Source organism: Staurois parvus, unplaced genomic scaffold (assembly GCF_062004578.1).
Source record: "Staurois parvus isolate SC_StPar_1 unplaced genomic scaffold, SC_StPar_1.0 ptg000578l, whole genome shotgun sequence".
NCBI classification, from domain to species: domain Eukaryota; kingdom Metazoa; phylum Chordata; class Amphibia; order Anura; family Ranidae; genus Staurois; species Staurois parvus.
Window position 1 is genome coordinate 2,453,939 of NW_028318374.1, and position 19,168 is coordinate 2,473,106.

The window sequence follows — 19,168 nt, forward strand, 5'->3', positions numbered from 1 at the left end:
CAGTGCTCTAGAAACCCAAATCCTTCCCTCTAACACCAGGTCTTCAGACATGCATTGAGTTCTCTAATCTCCCTCTGTCTTTCCTGAGTTGTGCATGACACAGGTAATATTTAAGAGGATATCACCTTGGAGGTTCTTCCCTTCAACTTACAGCCTAGCTCTTTAAATTGATTCTTAAGGAGACTCCATCTTCCATGTATTCTGTCATTGGTTCCAACATGGACCAAGACAGCTGGGTCATGCCGAGCCCCTCTCAGTAATTTATCAACCTGGTCCACCACATGCCGAACCCTGGCACCAGGGAGACCGCAAACCATTCAGTTGAGGCGATCCTGGTGAGAAATTATTCTCAGTCCTTCTGATTATATAATCCCCTACTACCACCAGCTGTCTAGGCCTTCCTGCACAACCCTCACCACCCCTCCCAGATGTTCTGCCCTCCTGGCTGTTAGGGATAGTAGTGACATCCAGGGCTGCCACCCCTGAGCTTGCCACCCCCACATCTTCACCCAACTTGGCAAATCTGTTTGGGTACACAAACCCAAGGCCAGCCTTCCTTTTCTGTGAGCCCCTACCACTCCCTCTCGTTACAGTAACCTGTCTTCCTACCTGACAATCCTGATAAGCCCCTCCAATCCCATCAGCTACCTGCTCACCTTTCAACCTTGTCGGTTCTGCCCAGTGTTGCAGTTTGCTCCTCCAGATCTCTAATGCGAGTTGCCAGAAGGGAAACCCGCTCACATCTGTTGCTGGGTGTAGCTGGCCAGCTAAGACCAGTCCTAGGTTGCTAATATGATTCACATATATGTGTATACCAAACCTGCCAATAACCTCAGTACAATATATATGTGCATATGTTAAAGCCAAAAGCAGAATCATTGCTGTGATTTATGTCTTTGATTGTTATATGACATTTTTATATTAATTGTGTCAGCAGAAGCAGAAAAGGAAAATATGCCTTTAAGAGTTAGTATAAGGTGAGCCAATCACAGACAGCCTCACACTGTACAGAGCCTTAACCAATCCCAGCCAGTTTCACATTTATGCCTGTGTAAAACTCCCTGCTAGGATTTTCTAGAGACACATGCTCACCAGACAGAGGAGGAAACAGACAAGGTTCCAATCAGAAAAGCTTTATGGAAGCAGAGAAGGCCAAATAGGTATTTAATGCACTTGTGTGTTCCTCTGTTGTTTAGTAATGCAGGTAGATCTGTATGTAAAAACTGTTGTATGTGTTTACTTGTAGTTCCACCGAACTTATCGAACTTACGAATCAAGTCACTGTAGAGTAATCTAACGAATTTATAAATCCAAGTGAATTTATCAAGCTATCGAATCAACCCAATGTAATATGAATTAAACTATTGTAATATGAAAGAAACAAGCCATTGTAAGCAGTTATATGAAGAAGATTGAAGTTATTAAAGAAGTTAACTAAAGTATTCGGTGTGCTCTTTAAACCTACTGCATCCATAGAGCGGCATTGGAGGAATTACAGAGTAAAGTCAGTCTAATCAAACAAAGAAACAGCAATTGCATAATTTTTCTAATGCCACAGCGCACAAGGCACCAAAGGGTGCTGCGCCTGCCACACTGGGGTATCCATCCCGGAGCTGCTGCTCCATTGCTGCATACATGCGGCACACTGTGCAATGAACAAAACCTTCCACCCTGCTTGCACTCATTATCCCAGTTACAATATTAATAGGAATTACCAGTTGTCACTTACAGGTTAGTAGACTTCTGTTATAATCTCCTGTTTCCAATTCCGGTTTTTTAATTCCACTTATCAAATGTCCCATTAGTCAAAGCAAAATACAGGCAAGCTGAAAAATGGGCAAGCTCAGAGTGAGCTCTACAGCAAGTTATATAGGACCTGTATCACCTGTGACTGATTAACCCCTCCCCTTAATTAGCAGACTGAAGGAAGACAAGGAAAGAAAGAAAAAAAAATGCTATTTAAAAAGTAACAGAAAATGTGATTTAAAAACGTAAAAGCATTTAGCAAGACCCAAGATTGGTCACATGGTACTGGCAACGGGCTGGTACACAGATCTGTCATTGGTTGTGTCTGAGGGTAGCAGATCTGTGTGCTGGCAATGCTGTGGTAAAGCTTCTATGATTGGAGGAGGGGGGCAGCGAGGGGATGCATAGGCAAGCACCAGTGACAGGTCTGGTGGCTGTATTAACTCTCCCAGTATAGGCATGGAGGGAGCAGAGGACAGAAGATTCTGACTAGGACAGCTGGCACCAGCACAAGGAACACATTTCATTAAATGAAAGCACAGTCCCTTGTGCTGATTAAAAAAATTATATATATATAACATTAATTACATTTAGGCTTACATTGTTGGCTCAATCACTCTAATCCTGGTGGCACAATTTATTAAGCCACTAACCTGAAACAAGTAAAGTAGGAACTCCTAACCATCAATTTTGTCCCAAGTCAGAGATTTAGTGGGTAGTGAAGCAGGAATGAAGGTGACAGTTCTTTAAAAGCAAGGTCATCTTTCGTATTTCTATCCTGATAGTTATCCTTTAAATTTTTAACTCTGAGACTATTCATACGTATGAATATACCCCATGGTTGATTGGATACAGTTTTGAGAATTCAATCCATGTACGCTACTGATTCCCTCTCTCTGATCAGTAAAAGGGTCATTATCTCCATACCAGACAATGTTATTTCTGCTGCTGATCAATGCTAATTATGAATCTCATACAGACCAGCTAATAACACATTACAGTTTGCTTGTCATTTTCAAATTTGAGTAAAAGTTCAGCTGGCTGTAAAATAATTAGTATCAGGTGAAACCAGAGCCTGCTGAGATATCATTTCATAAATAAAGCTAAAATTGAATTTTATTCTCTGGTGCAAAAACTTGCAAAAACAAATAATAATGCTAAAGAAAAAAAGTGTTTTCAGATTTAAAGTGTTTTCCATTTTTTTTAGGTCAAATCTATTAAACAGACACTGGGTGAGATTTACTAAAACTGGAGTGCAAAATCAGGTTCAGCTCTGCAGAGAAACCAATCAGCTTCCAGGTTTTATTATCAAAGCTTAATTGAACAAGCTGAAGCTAGAGGTTGATTGGTTAACATTCACAGCTGCACTAGATTCTAAGTGAACCTGCTTTAGTAAATCTCCCTCACTACATGTTTATACAATATATATATATATATAGATATATATATATATTATATTGTCAAAAGTATTGGGCCAGCCCTTTAAATCATTGGATTCAGGTGTTCCAATCACCTCCATGGCCACAGGTGTATAAAATCATCACCTAGACATGCAGACTGCTTCTACAAACATCTGTGACAGAATGGGTCGCTCTCAGGAGCTCAGTGACTCCAAACGTGGTACCGTGATAGTTTGTCACCTGTGCAATAAATCCATCCATGAAGTTGCTTTGCTACTAAATATTCCATGGTCAACTGTTAGTGGTATTAAGTGGAGGTAACTGGGAACAACAGCAGGGCAGCACAGTGGCTAAATGGTTAGCACTTCCGCCTGGCAGTACTAGGGGCGTTGGTTCGAATCCCAGCCACGGCACCACCTGCCTGGAGTTTGCATGTTCTCCCTGTGCCTGCGTGGGTTTCCTCTGGGTAATCTGGTTTCCTCCTAAAAAGGAGCTCAGGGTAGGATTTCTGCTGCTGTTCCTAATTTTGAGATATGGATTGCGTGCACGTCGGAAAATAATTACACGGACAACTGTCCAGTACAACCACTTTCACATCATCTCATCTCTGTTTATTGCAGGGCGGTGCTTAACCTTTTATACATAGAGAACAATAGAGTATACGTCACTATTACGTATATACAGTCACATTCTGAAAGGCACATTTTGCTTGGTTGAAATATAGGAGAAATGTAGAAACTTGCTTCTCATCCCGTTATCTCTGTTCACTCCCCTTCACATTCCCAAAGTCTAAGTGAAATCATCTCAGTGCGAAGGGAGGGGTTGAGAGCATCGCTCTGAGCAAAACAAGTTAAGGAGGACTGCAAAGCCCAGCAGACAAAATATATATATATATATACTCACAACACATATATTTAGAAATATAAAAAAGTATAAAAGTAAATATGTATAAAATGTATATTTTAAACAGAAAACAGAATAGGCATTTTACCAAATCCATCACAGTCCCCCCTTAAAATGACTATTTTACTCTGCCCCTATAAAGCCTAGCTCATCTGTCCTTATGTACCTTGGAACTCTTTTATGCTGTACGTTAGACGGGTGATGACTATTTCATCACCCCCCTTGCCACAGACTTTGTACATAAGGAAGTCAGATGCTATCCCTACAAAATTGTGAGATTGCTGTTGGTGGGGAGGGACTGTAGAGGAGTGAAAGGTTTATCCTCTTCCATCACAAAAGGGTCTTCCTCTTCTTGATGGAGAAATGTAGGTGTGCTGTTGTCTACAACCTTGCTTATTAACTTCTTTACAAATAATAGAATACAACATACAATCAGAGCTAAAAGAACTAGAATTATTAGTACCGTTACCCCTATTTGGGCGAGCACTTTTTGCCACCCACTCATCCAGCTAAAATATTGATCCCACAGGTCTGAGATACCTGAGTTCTTCTTCAGCTCCACTGACAGATCTTCTAATTTTTTTATAGCCAGAGTAACCTTACCATTCGGGCCAGTATTGTCAGGAATATATGTACAACATGTTCCAGTTCCTTCTATCATTTTACAGACACCTCCTTTTTCCGCTAAAATCATGTCCAGAGGCATCCTATTCTGGAATGTCATGTAGGATGTAGGGGCTAACTGGTCAACGATTCCTTGGAGGGCATCTCTGGTGTAATTCACAAACCTCTGTTGGTTGTAGTATATGTAATCTATCCAATCTACATTTTTATTAACAGTTATTATGGGGATCAAAAATTCGAAGCCTGCTTTTACTTGGTCTCTTGCTTTGAATTTATTAGGCACCCCCCTTGGGACTCCAATGGCATCTATATACACTTGTGGGTCAAAACTGCCAGAAGGAGCTTTTCGCTTCCTCCTACGGCCAGGCGTTGGGTCAGGGGTATTTTCTGCTAGGATGTGGAGAGGCATAATGACCTTTGCAAGGGCATACTCACCAGTCCAGATCCCTTCCAATCTTATTCTAATCTTTTGGTCCCCAGTAATCATCCATGACACATATGTATACCTGGTCACTACTATCGGAACATGCTCGTTGTATTAAGATTATGGTCATAGCACCACATGGGATCTATACTACAGAAATCAAAGGTAAAAATAACTACGAGTGTTGGATGAGTTGTACCAAAATATAGTGGTGTCGCCTATTTCGGTGATAGCCACCTGTTGAGCCTCTGTCAGACTTATAAGAAAAAGGATATACAACATAGTTGTCATGGTGTAGATGACTCCTTTTCCTCAGGGGTTGGACATTCTTGCAGTGGGAGGCGTGTATCCAAGTGTTCTTCCCGGCCACCTTGACAGAAGTGGCTGTGGTCAGCAGAACTTGGAATGGACCATCATGTCTTGGCTCAAGGGAATGTTTCCTCATAAATGTCTTTACTAATACCCAATCTCCGGGTAATAGGCTGTGAGTTCCTGTATCTGACTCAGAATCTGGAATGGAGAAAACACTTGGACATAGATATGGGTTAATTCACGTGATAATACAGTCACATAATCAGTTAACACATCAGATTGTAATTGCAACTGTTGCGGAAAGTAACAGCCAAGTCTGGGGGGCTGAGCTAAACAAAATTTCTTAAGGGGACAGGGCATGTTTCCCCCGGGGGGTGTGTCTGACACTAAACAGAGCAATGGGCAAACTATCTGGCCAACTCATGCCAGTCTCTTGGGCCATTTTTAGCATCCTGTTTTTTAGAGTCCCATTCATCCTTTCTACCTTCCCACTGCTTTGAGGGTGATATGGGGTGTGTAAGGCCAACTCGACCCCCAGTGCTGTCCAAATCTCTTTTATAAGGGTTGCTGTGAAGGCTGGACCCTGATCACTCTCTATCACCTCTGGGATCCTAAATCTACAGACTACCTCACTCAGTAGTTTCTTAGCCGTGGTCTTGGCTGTCATGTTTGTAACAGCATAGGCTTCCGGCCAACCAGAGAACATGTCCACCACCACTAGAGCATATTCATATCGGCCACTTTTTGGCATCTGTATATGATCAATCTGTATCCTCTGGAATGGATAGAGACGTTTTGCCAGATGTTTCTGCGGTGTCTTTTCTGTCCTCCCCGGGTTGCATTTTGCACATACTACACACGAGGCGCAGTAATTTCTGGTTAAAATGGTTATCCGTGGAGCCCAGTAATACTTGCTGATCAGTGAGTTCATTAAGTTCTTAGAGAGATGTGCATGTCCATGCGCCCATTGGACAATTGCTGGATACATATGTTTTGGTAAACAAGTTTTTTCCTTTCATCGAATACAATTCTCCATCGTAGTCTGCTCCTTTATCAATCCATTCCAGCCTTTCTTCTGTATAAGCGGCCATTTACATAAAAATCAGGTATTGCTTGTCAGATGGCACATGCACTGCCAAAAGTATCTGTACTGAGGTCTCACTCTCCTCTTCAGCCACCTCAGACGTTTTTCATTGGTTTTTCGCTGCTTCTTTGGCAGCTATATCCGCCAAGTGGTTCCCTCTGGCCTCTTGAGAATTCAGTTTACCATGTGCTTTAACCTTCAAGACAGCCACTTGGTCAGGCAGGAGCAGTGCATCCATTAAATCCTTGATGGCTGGGCCGTGTTTTACCAGTGTTCCAGCCTCTGGCTTTCCAGATGATACCAAATTCATAAGCTACTCCAAAGGCGTACCTTGAGTCTGTGTAAATATTAGCTCTTTTACCTTCTGCCATCTTACACGCTGTAATGAGGGCTTGAAGCTCTGCTTTCTGGGCAGAGAAAGTTGGTGATAATGCTCCTGCTTGTAGAATTTCAAATTCCGAGGTCACAGCATAACCTGTGTGGTACCTTCCTCTTTCATCTGCATATATGGAGCCATCCACAAAAAGTGTGTAATCAGGGTTTTCCAGAGGAATTTCACTCACTGTAGGGAGATGTGTGGTTTCCATGCGCATCATTTCAAGGCAGTCATGTAGAGTAGTGCAGGGGTCTCCTTCTTCGCCTTCTTCTCCCCCCTAGAAAAATGGAAGAAGGGTGGCTGGGTTGAGGGTGAGACACCTTTGGAGGGTCACATTGTCAGGAATGAGGAGGAAGATTTGCAACCGTAGATGTCTGGCCGTGAACTGGTGTCGGGGTTGTACTTGATTCAGGATGGCAGCAATGTCATACGGTGCCAGAAGAAGCAGGAGGTGTGCTAAAACGAGATCTGAAGTTTTGTCCAACAGTGCTTGAGCAGCGAAGATGGCTCTTTAGACATGAAGGACCACCCCTAGCTACGGGGTCCAAATGGCAAGAATAGTACCCAATGGGTCTGGTTTGCCCTCCATGTTCTTGAGCTAGGACCTCCGTGGCGTGGCCTTGCTTTTCTGACACAGTTTGAAAGGTTTCTCATAATCTGGAAGTCCCAAGGCAGGAGCGGTGGATATTGCTTGCTTCAGCAGAATAAAATTGTCCAGGGCCTCGCTTGACAAAGTAAATGGCACAGACTTGAGAGCATCAGGGATTCATGTCCTGCAGTAGGATATGAGTCCAAGAAAGGCATGCAGTTGTTTAGCTGCTTTAAGTTGAGGAATATCCTGGATTACAGCTACACGGTCCCCCAGTCTTGTTTGAAAATACTGCCATAAGGAGTGACACGGGTTTGCCCATTTCCTAACGAGAGTTGGGGCGTGGTGGTTGATATTCACGCTGCCCTTCTCGGGGGTCCCTGTCTTGTCTGGGATATCTTGGGGCTCTGCATTCTCTTCTAAAGTGTCCCCGTTTCCCACAGTTATAACAGGTGATCCTTTCCCTGATATTTGGCAATGGTGGTGGACGAGTGTAGGTGGGATCTTCATCATTGACCACCATGAGGGGCACTGGTTTTTTTTTTTTTTTCTATGCCTCTAGCCGCCAACAGTAAGTCAGACATCTTCATAGAGCAGTATTCAGGGCAGGCCACCATCAGACCTTTCCTAATATCCTCTTTGAGCCATGAGACAAAAGCAGTTGAGAGCATGTGTGTGCGTGCCTTTTCATATTGAGAGAAGCCCAGATCATCAAAGGCCTGTATGAGTCTGGCATAATACTTCTCCACAGACTCCCCTTTATCTTGGGTGATGTCTTGAATCGTGGTAGTCTGATCCGCCAATTTTCCTTTGCCCAGTCATGGAGCTGGGCACAAAACTCCACGCCTGAAGAATAGGAAATAACACTTGTCAGGCAGGCATCATTGAAGGCCGTCTGCATAACTGGCCAGAAAACATGTCCTGCTTTAATTTGGCGTAGACTGAGCAGGTCTTTCCAAGCAGCTGAGTAAGTTTCTTGTATCTGCACTACCCTGCGATAAAAGGGTATTGGCTGTTTCTCTGGGTCAGGCAGACTCGTCACTAAGGCCGCTGCTTGTGATGGGGTAAAAGCGACATACACTACTGGTGCCCCTTCCGGTAATCTTGAATGTCGGTGTTGTCTTGTGTACTGTTCCTGTTTAGGTTGTACTCCACTGTGCGTGGGTTTGGGAGTCAAATCTATTGGCGCCCTTGTCGCTTGCAGCTGTTGATCACTCCATTCAGATGCATCGTCATTCAATTGGACATCTGACATAGGTTTGGGAGTCATACCTATTGGCATCCTTCCTGCTTGCGGTTGTTGATCATTCAGCTCGAATACATTGTCATTCATGTATCCGGCTTGTGAAGGTGATGCTTCCATATTGGGGAAAACGGGAGTGTGGTAGGAAGCATCCTGGTTTAGAACAGGGAGAACTTGGTATATGCCTTATTTAGGCCTTCCGGGTGTACCAAGATGGCTGCCAGGCAGAAGTGCACTGGGCTGGACAGGAAATGACCATACAGATGTAGCAAGATGGCTGCTAGCAGGAAGTGTACTGGGCAGGGCAGGAAGTGACAACACAGGTATAGCAAGATGGCTGCTAGCAGGAAGTGCACTGGGCAGGGCTGGGGTGGTGGGCATAAAGTGGGCGTTAGATGAAGGGCAGGGCTGTCCCTCCCCTCTTCCACCCCACATTCCAACATAGGGCGGTGGTTTTAGCACACACTTCCATTTACAATTTTGTGATACAAATACATTATACAATTGCCATTTTCTTGAATTTCTTCCAACTATCCTTCTTTATGCAACACTTTTCCAGTTCTGTTCCAAACTTCTGTCACGTTCAGCAAACCTTCATCACATAACATTCCTCTCTGTTCCTACAATGATTTATGCCAGTCCTCTGACCTTCAGCTTACAAACTTTCGCTACTTTAGATAACTTTTTAACTGCTTCACTTCCTTCTCTCCTCTTTACACTATCACATACTAATAATCCTTTCTGTGGCTTGACTGTCTTCTGACCCATCTTCCCCCCTCTCTCTGGGTCACCCAACTTCTCACTCTGTTCTGTTCTTTCACCTTAGTCTCAGCTAACGGTTTCAGAGGCAGTGAGGGCAACTATTAAATTAATATCCCTATTCCGCTGCTTCAGAGGCAGCGCGGGCAACTATTAGATTAATATCCCTATTCCGCTGCTTTCTGTCTTATCTCAGAACAAACAGTGATTCACAAATACACTCAGAACAGGACATTACACCTGCCGCCCCTCGCTCCGTGAAGCCTCAGCAGCTGAGCTAAACCCTCAGGGGTCTCACACCGTCAACCCCGAGTCACCGTCCGTAGACGCTTGTTGCAAGGTTCCGTCTTCCAGGGGCCAACAGCTCACCTGGTCAGAAATCTCATTGCAACATATTGCAAGGTTCCGTCTTCCAGGGGCCAACAGCTCACCTGGTCAGGACACTCATTGCAACTTATCTTTCAGTCTACTGAGTTATCACAGTCGCACAGGACGACAGACATTGAACAAATACACAGTCAGCAGAGATCCAATGGCAGGTTCGTTAAACAGCCCCAGGCGAGAAATAAAAATTACCTGCCGCTCTTGATGACCTCTGGAAGCCGACAAAACTGGCGCCAAGGCTGGACAGAAACAAATCGTACAGTGGTAAGTATAAAAAGTACCTACCGTACTCTCAGGGGTGCGCAAATCCCTTTTGGTCTGTCCTGGCCAGCCGCTCAGTCTCACGTGCGGACTTCCATCGGTCACAACCTGGGGCCCCGCGTGGGCGCCAGCTAAAAAGGTTGGGAGAACCACAATCGGGCTCAGGGTAGGATTTCTGCTGCTGTTCCTAATTTTGAGATATGGATTGCGTGCACGTCGGAAAATAATTACACGGACAACTGTCCAGTACAACCACTTTCACATCATCTCATCTCTGTTTATTGCAGGGCGGTGCTTAACCTTTTATACATAGAGAACAATAGAGTATACGTCACTATTACGTATATACAGTCACATTCTGAAAGGCACATTTTGCTTGGTTGAAATATAGGAGAAATGTAGAAACTTGATGCTTGCTTCTCATCCCGTTATCTCTGTTCACTCCCCTTCACATTCCCAAAGTCTAAGTGAAATCATCTCAGTGCGAAGGGAGGGGTTGAGAGCATCGCTCTGAGCAAAACAAGTTAAGGAGGACTGCAAAGCCCAGCAGACAAAATATATATATATATATACTCACAACACATATATTTAGAAATATAAAAAAGTATAAAAGTAAATATGTATAAAATGTATATTTTAAACAGAAAACAGAATAGGCATTTTACCAAATCCATCACACTCCCACACTCCAAAGACATGCTGGTAGGTTAATTGGATCCTGTCTAAATTGGCCCTAATATGTGTATGTACAGTTGCAAGAAAAAGTATGTGAACCCCTTGGGATTACGTAGAGTTTTGCATGAATTGGGCATAAAGTGTGCTCTGAACATCATCTATGTCACAACAATAGATGAACACAGTCTGCTGAACATAATACTACACAAATATTAGATGTTGCCATGGTTTAATTGCACATAACATGTAAACATTCACAGTGCAGGGAGGAAAAAGTATGTGAACCTTTGGACTTAATAACTGGTTGACCCTCCTTTGGCAGCAATAACCTCAACCAAACATTGGCCCCCTAGTTTCAGTGAAGGGAAGTCTTAAGGCATCAGCAAACCAAGACATATTGGACAATTTCATGCTCTTAACTTTGTGGGAAGAGTTTGGGGGTGGCCCCTTCCTGTTCCAACATGACTGCACACCAGTGCACAAAGCAAGGTCCATAAAGACATGGATGAGCGAGTTTGGGGTGGAGGAACATGACTGGCCTGCACAGAGTCCTGACTTCAACTAGATAGAACACTTTTGGGATGAATTAGAGCGGAGACTGCGAGCCAGGCCTTCTCATCCGACATCAGTGCCTGACCTCACAAATGTGCTTCTGGAAGAATGGTCAAACCTTCCCATAGACACCCTCCTAAACCTTGTGGACGGCCTTCCCAGAAGAGTTGAAGCTGTTATAGCTGCAAAGGGCGGGCCAACTCAATATTGAACCCTATGGACTAAGACTGGGATGCCATTAAAGTTCATGAGCGTGTAAAGGCAGACGTCCCAATACTTTTGGCAATATAGTGTATGTATATATATAAAAGAGACAGAAATAGAGATTTTTTTTTGGGTGCATTTAACCCCATCATGATGAAGAATAAAACAAATTTTAATGTCTAAAACCAGTTTTTCAACTTTGGCATGTGCTAGGTAAGGTTCACATCTTGTGTGTGTTAGTATTCAGAGTCAGGGACTTCTTTTCTGCATTTCTTGTGCATGGGACAACCCATTGAAATGAAGGTGTTGCCCTATACACAACACGCGGGAACATGTGCATGTATTGTCACATCTGTATAATGTGAACCTAGCCTTTGTAAAACTTTACTTTATCAGGGTGACTTGGATTCATTGTGTTTTTCAAGACAAACTGGGCCTTTGTTTGGTGGTAAATGTTAATGGCTATTTTTTATCAAAGGAAAACTGCCCCCCCCCCCAAAAAAAAAAATGTAAATAATAATTTAAATTTAGCTGTATATTTTTATCAATATCATAACATCCCATTAACGAATGACCCAAAACAAGTGCCTAAAGCCTGCCTTGTATTGTAGTGTAGAGCTCTTCACCCAAGCAGGAAATTACATGCAGTTGTGTTAAAATGTTGCATCCCCTTGGAGAATTAGTAATATACAGTATGCACCATTAAAAAAAAACATGAGTGAGCAGGCAAAACCCAATTCTTTTATTTCTTATGGGATTCATATTCAACTGTAGGTCATAACAAAATGGCACAATCATAAAACAAAATATTGCAACAAGTAAACAAATGAAATGACCCCTGTTCGAAAGTCTGCATCTCCTTAGTTGGTAATATTGTGTATTGCCCCCCTTTAGCATCAATGACAGTGTGCAGTCTTCTGTAATAGTTGTCTATGAGGCCCTGAATTCTTGCAAAGTCTTTAGTCATCTTGCATGAACCACACATTTGAGATCTCCCTATAGTGGTTCAATGATATTAAGGTCAGAAGATGGTGATGGCCACTCCAGAACCTTCACCTTTTTCTTCTGTAACCACTGGAGGGTCAACTTGGCCTTGTGCTGAGGGTCATTGTCATGCTGGAAAGACCAAGAGCATCCCATGCGCAGCTTTCGTGAAGAAGAATGCAAATTGTCTTCCAGTATTTCCTCATAACATGCTGCATTCATCTTGCCATCAATTTTCACAAGATTCCCTGTGCCTTTAGAGCTCACACACCTCCAAAACCTCATTGAGCCACCACCATGCTTCACAGTGGGGATGGTATTCTTGTCACCATTGACCCGTTGCTCTTATGGTTGTGACCATGAAGCTCTAATTTGGTCTTGTCACTACAGATTGCAGTGTGCCAGAAGCAGTGAGGCCTGTGAAGGTGTTGCCGGACTTATTGTGACTGGGGTTCTTTGTGGTATTGGTGTGGTAAAGGCTCCCTTCTGGCAACTTGACCATGCAGCTCATTTTTGTTCAAGTATTGTCATATTGTGCTCCTTGAAACAACCACACCGCCTTTTTCCAGAGCAGACTATATTTCTCTTGAATCAACCTCTGGGTTTTTCTTTGTTTCCCGAACAATTCTTCTGGCAGTTGTGGCTGCAATCTTTCTTGGTCTACCTGACCTTGGCTTGGTATCAAAAGATCCCCAAATTTTCCACTTCTTCATAAGTGATTGAAAAGTACTGACTAGCATATTAAAGGCTTTGGATATCTTTTGATATCTTTTTCAATTTTTATAAAGTTCCATTACCTTGTTAAGCAGGTCTTTTAACAGTTCTTTTCTGCTCCCCATGGCTCAGTATCCATGTGACCACTAACAAACCCACTGACTATGTATACACAGACACTAATTGCAATATAAAAAACCCACAAATATGGGAAATTAACCATTTAATTGCCATTTTATGATCAATCTGAGTTTATTAAAGTTTTGTAAACAATACAGAAAAAAGGGGGCATTCACACAAACAATAACATTGGAGGAACATAAAACTAAACAAACAGAAACACACAAACAAAAAAACTAAGAAAAACCAATAGAGAATAAGGGCAAGGGAAGGGGAAGAAAATAAGATGGGCAATCAAAAACTGAAATATGCTGGTGTTAAGTATCGTCAATGACAAAATCTATGGTCACATTGCAGGTAGCCTGGTTGTACAATAGGGTCAGGCCCACAAAGGGTATAAACAATAAAGACACAATGAGCAATAAAAAACCAAAACCTGTGAGAGGAGGCACCAGAAAGAGAAATAGATGTCAGCCCAGGGAATGGAGAGATGGAACCCCCAGTCAGCTGTCCACCCCCCCCCCCCCAGCAAACCAGTGCCCAGGAAAGGAGAAAAGAAGAAAGAGAGGAAAAAAAAGGGGGGAGGGAGGAAGCGTAGAGGAAGAAAAAGAAAGAGAAGAGAATAGACCTGCCTGAGGAAAGGCGCCCAGAGGGACAACAAACCGGTAAGGATCAGAAGGGGAGCAAAAAGATAACTCCCATTAAAGCAGCCAAGAGAGCACGGAGTGTAGAGGACTCTCTATACATATTCCAGGAGAGCCAGATCTGACGACAGCATTCAGAAGTGCCCAATTCCTGAGCCAAGTGTGACTCCATACATTCAATATGACCCATCTCCTCAAACCACTCTAGAAGGGTTGGGACACAGCTAGTTCTCCAATGGCAAGGTATAACCAGCCTGGCGGCCTTCAAACAATGGCGCAGAATTCCGCGTTTGATACGTTTGAAAGAGCCAGGCAGGACAGACATCAGAACAACTTGAGGCGTATTGGAGACCATCTGGTCTGTAACCGCAGAATAGACTCGCACAACAAGATCCCAAAACTCATGAATAGGGAGAAGAGAGCCGAGGGAAGCCCATCAGTGCCAACAGAGATCAGAGGTGGAAGGGAAAATCCTGTGGAGTAGGGTAGGACATCTATAACACCAAGTGAGCAACTTGAAATTGGTTTCCTGCACTTTGCTGGTCAAATGGTGGGTAAGAGTAAGGGACTTCAGCCAGTCCTCATCCGATATCCGGGAAGCAAGGGCCCTAGCCCACTTAGAGGCATATGGTGGAAGATCCGGATGCACCTTAGAGAGAAGGATCTGATAAATCACAGAAAGAGGGTGCAGGGGAGGGAGATTCCAAAGGCACTAAGATTAAAGCGGCGTGGAGTCCCTGGTCAGCAAATCAAAATCAGCAAAAGTGCGCATAAAGGAGCAGATTTGCCTATACTCCATCCGTGGGGCAAAGGAGGCCCGATCCAGGGTGCAGGAATGTTGGAAGGATGGAAGACGCCCTCAATGAAGTATTTGTACCAAACACCTATGAGTGGCCTTGCTCCAACAAAGGAAATGGTCACGAGATTGAGCCGGAGGAAACCGGGGGTTTCTAAACAGAGGGGGTCATTGGACCAACCAGGGAAGAAACCCCAAGCCACAGGACCACATTATCCCACGTTCCCAAAAGATGAGTAGTCAGAAACGGTAAAGAGGAAGACAGACTCCGAAATGCAGCGACTGTCCAGGGAAGAGCCAGAAGATCACACGGTACCATGACCTGTTCCAAGGAAACCCACTGTTTCGTAGAAGCATGGGGGAACCAGTTTAACAGATGAGTAAGAACCTCCACCGCATGATAAAGATGCATGTCAGGAGCCACCGCCCCTCTGTTTGGGAAGTGTCAATATCGTTCTGTGTAATCTCGGCTTCCGAGAACCACAAATGAACTTCGGAAAAGCAGTTTGCAACCTTCTGAAAAAGGGCCGAAAGATGGCAATAGGCAGAGTCTGGAACAAATAAAGAAAGCAGGGTGCAACGTCTATTTTCAATATATTAATCCGGCTGAACCAGGAATATAAGTAATGGTCATAATTCCAGAGATCCTGTAACGTGCATTGAAGTAGAGGAGTATAATTTTCAGAGAATATGTGAGAAAGATTAGTAGGAATTTTAATACCCATAATTGCCATTTTAACCTGTGTGTGTCACCTTGTGTGTTTGTACCAAGACCAAATATTCCAGGGGATGGAAATTTTTGATCAGGACAATTTGGATATTTTCTATTATCATTATGATTTAAAAAGGAGTCAAACAACTATGTAATAATAAATGGCTTCAGTTTTTTGGCATGATCAGTCATATTTTCAATATCAATGCTAAAATTTCACAATTTCTGCCAGGGGATGCAAATGTTTGAGCACTGTATTTGGAGGCATTCTGTACACCAAGAGGATGTCATATTGCACTGAATGCCATAGAAAATGAACACGGCTGCAATTTAAAAAGGAAAGGATATTTTTAATAATATTAACCCCTTGACACCAACATAACACAAATATGCGGCCTCTGAGAACTGGGTTTTTTTCTATGGGGCCGCATATTTGCGTACCTGTCTTTGTGCTGGAACCACGCCACATAGCATGCTCCCAGCACAAAGAATGGGGTGTAACTGAGAGCTCTGGGTCCAGTTCTAATGATTAGAATCTGGGATTCCCGATTCTGGGTCACGTGATTGCTGTGATAGCCTCTGATTGGCTATCACAGTGTTCAGTCACTGTACAGCCCGCCCCCCTTGTTTTTTTTTTATCTCTGAATGGAGGAGAGAGATACATTGTATCTCTCTCTACTTGCATAGAGAAAAAAACACAACTGTTTCTTAGAAAAAAAGATAAATAAACAAATATAAAAAAATAAAAAAAAAATACCTAGATCAAGGTTTGATCTAGTTCAGTGCCAGGGTTAGTGTTTGGGTCAAAGTCAGGGTCAAAGGACAAAGGTCATGGTCAAAGGTCAGAATTTATTTTTTTAATTGGTATCAGTGTCAGTGTGTTTTAGGTAGGAAAAAAAAATGTGCACTATTGTTTCTGGGCTGAAGTACAGGTACAAAACAACAAATAACATACACATATATGATATAGCTGCTATCGTCAAGAGTTGGAAAGTTTTTTTTTGGTTGTTCTTTGGTGATAGGTTCTGGTAACACACAGCTACATTTAAAAAAAATATTTTTTTTTTACTATTTTGAGCCAGATTTCCTTTGATAATAAAAAGAAATCAGGCGATATCCATTACCATTTTACCAAATGAAAGCCCAATTTGTCCTAAAAAAAACCAAGGTATAATCCACCTGGATGTGCAAAGTAGTTGTGATGATATGCACAGTTTTGCTAGCACATGTTAAAGTTGCTAAATTGTGCTTAGGCATTAAGATTTGTTTTACCCTTAGGCGTGAAGGGGTTAAATTACAATATGGCTTGTGTAGCAATAGCAAATTATGTGTTCAGTTTTTTATTTGCTATATTTGTTTCTGCTAAAGTGGGGTTACCCTGTAACAAGACTAGGTAAAGTACTATGTTGTAAGCAAACAGGAATGAATTTGCACAGACATACCATCAAGGAACATGAAGATGACCTCTGCACACCTGTAGGACACCATTTCGCACAACCAGGCCACACAATGGGAGAACTGTTTTAGTTCTGAAAGGAAAATTCAAATCCATTCAGGAAAGAAAAACTTTTGAACTAAGAATGATAATTCTATTTGACACAAGAGAAAACGGCCTTAATTTGGACATGGGATTCCTCAATCATTATCCAACAGTTTTATGACTATTAGCTGAAGCTTGACTCCCTCTGTGTGAGTGTAGTAGCCCCCCCTCCCTTCCTCGCTTTTGCTGTATCTTATCTGTAGCGTTTTTTTTGTTTTTTTTTTCTTTTTCATCCCTTCTAACATTCTGCTTAAACTTTGTGATTTGTAATAGTACTGCTTGGACTTTGAAGAAGGGGACATACCCCGAAAGCTTGTCCTCAAAATTGTATGTTAGTGCAAATAAAGTATCACGGACAGTACTCAATTGTTACTGTTGTAAGCAAAAATCCTGTTTTTTTTTTATTTTCCTTGCACCTGATTTGGTATTTTTTGTAAAGTGAGTTTAGCTTTCCCTCATTCACTAAGCTACATAAAAATTCAGTTCACAAAGTTAAGATGATCTTCTTAGTAAATCAACCCTGCTGTGTTAACATGGAAATAGGATATATTTCATATATATGATTGATATCATTGTTATGATGCATAAGATATATAATTCATATCATTATTATATCACAATGCACAATGTTTAATATTCATATCACTGTTACAGCACAATGTTCCTGTTGCCAGTAAAAATTGATAAAATGCAGAATAAGGAGGAAAAAAAATTGATCGCCTTGTACCATTATTTATCTCAGTAAACAAAATTGCTTGTTAAGAATGCCGAATAATTGAAAATAATACTGGATCACAGTTAAACCAGCACACAATAAAATGATAAAGTTGAATTCAGATGTAAAATATCGTTTTCTATAGTAGAAGGGATTTGATGTAGTATATAGAGGATGTATGTTTCATATAGATAAGACAGATTTAGAACTAAACTTTTAAAACGTTTAGGCCTTGTTCGCATTAGTGATTAGAGGCGGTAAACCCCACCAGGGGCGGAGTGACAACTCATGGGGCCCCGGGGCAATAGGGGATCATGGGGCCCGTGTCCTTGCCCAAACTCAAAAAAGCCTATGAAAAAGGTACCAGGGGCATCTCATGGGGGCCCCTACTGACCCCGGGCCCTTGGGCAGTGCCTGAGTTTCCAAATGGTCAGTTCGCCCCTGAACCCCACAGTTTTAATGCCCCTCAGCTGCTATCCCCTTGAGCTGCAGAGGTAGCAGCCAGGGTTTACACATGCTGTGGCAGAAATTAAATCTCCTGTTGCTTTTGGTGGGCGTAACATCAGCTGGCCATGAGCCGTTCGAGTGAATGGGGCCACTCTGCAAGCACCCTGCAACCACATGCAATGCGCACAGATGGTGTGCCCTAGTGTGGAAATCAATGGATTAAAGAGAGCAGTGAGGAGGCAATCCGAACGCAGATTGCTCTTCAGAGAGCATCTCACGCATGAATTAGCCCTTTAAGTGGAACGTAACTTCCTGTAGCAACATTTTTTCATTTTGGTCCTTCCCCATCCCTCTATATACTAATTTGTACCTTTTAGATGTTTTTTGTACTACAAGGCCCAGTTTTCTGCACATGCTGCCAAACGCAGCTAGCAACTTGGGTTTCCGTTTGCATGCATGCGTAAAAAAGCCCTTGTGTGTGCACATGTGCACCACTTGGCTTTCCCTGGTCCCAAGTATCTGGCAGAATCTAGTGTCTCTTCTGTACAAAAGGGATATTTCAAGATGGCTATGAAATGACTCTATAGCAGTATTGGTCACCAGTCCAAGTCGGACACATCACAGTTTACATGGAGTTTGCTGGTATCCAGCCTGTTTCTGAGTTTGGTCTGGTTTCTTACCAAAGTCTAAAATTTTATAAACGGTCTTTTCTGGGGTAAAGCCCAACGCCAGAAATTAGGCAAGATCCACCCTTGCACTGGGGTTCCCCACATTGAAGGGTTAAATGCTTATGTCCCTACCATATCCCCACTTGGGCTGATGCCAGCACTCTCCTCCTCTCCTCAGGCTCTCCTTTCCAAAATTAAATATTATGTTTTGCCTCCAGTTCTACTTTAATATCAAAGTGCTGGCCTAAAAAGGCAAGAACATCTATTCACAAAAGGGGGGTGGGGAGGTGCA